The sequence below is a fragment of the Sesamum indicum genome, linkage group LG3 (assembly GCF_000512975.1).
Source record: "Sesamum indicum cultivar Zhongzhi No. 13 linkage group LG3, S_indicum_v1.0, whole genome shotgun sequence".
In the NCBI taxonomy this organism is placed as follows: Eukaryota; Viridiplantae; Streptophyta; class Magnoliopsida; order Lamiales; family Pedaliaceae; genus Sesamum; species Sesamum indicum.
Genome location: NC_026147.1, coordinates 18,661,605 through 18,662,506, shown reverse-complemented (window position 1 = coordinate 18,662,506; position 902 = coordinate 18,661,605).

The following is a 902-nucleotide window of genomic DNA, read 5'->3' as shown; positions in this document are numbered from 1 at the left end:
ACCACTCTTTGTGGCTAGAGTAATGCTATTATCGGGTAGGCGTATTTGTTTAGGAGTATTGAGGGTGGTAAGGGATTGAAATAACTTCACATTCCCACACATGTGGCAAGTAGCTCCTGTGTCCACAATCCAAGAGTTAGCACTGAAATCAGTCGAAATACGACGGTCCATAGCCATACCTGCCATCTCCGTTACTTGGGCGAAATGTACATTAACAGGATCTTGAGGCACCTTGTTCTGGACCAAGCGTAAAGCCTCTAACAATTCAGACATCAGTTGGTTATTGCTGCAGTTTGAATTTCCCAACTTATCCTGTCCATTATCATCTGCGCTAATTACAGCATATGCTCTTCCCACATTACTCTGTTTTCTTCGTGAATCATGTAGTTCCTTGTACCATTCCGGAAACCCGTGAAGCCTGAAGCAATTTTCTTTGTTGTGTCCACTCTTATGACAATGTTCACAAAGAAGGCTGCGTTTGTCCATAGGTCCTTTGCGTCTCATGAATTGTCTAGGACCAGTATTAGGTGCAGCATACCTTTGTTCATAGGCTTTCATGGCAGAAGCCTCCCCTGCGTCCGAATACTCAGAATTAACCATCCGTTGCCTTTCTACCCATAACACCATAGAATAAGCCTTATTGACTAGCGGAAGCGGCTCTAGCACTAGAATTTGGCTTCGTATATTATCGTAGGAATCATTTAAACCCATGAGGAATTGGACAAGTTGACTAGCATCATTCTGTTCTGCCTTAAGTCTGTTACATCCACAAACGCAAAATCCGCACGAACAAACAGCTGGTGGCATGAGACATAGTAACTCATCCCAAAGTTGTTTCAGTTTGGTGTAATAAGCTGTCACACTCATATTTCCTTGAGAAATTGAGCTAATCTCACGTTGAA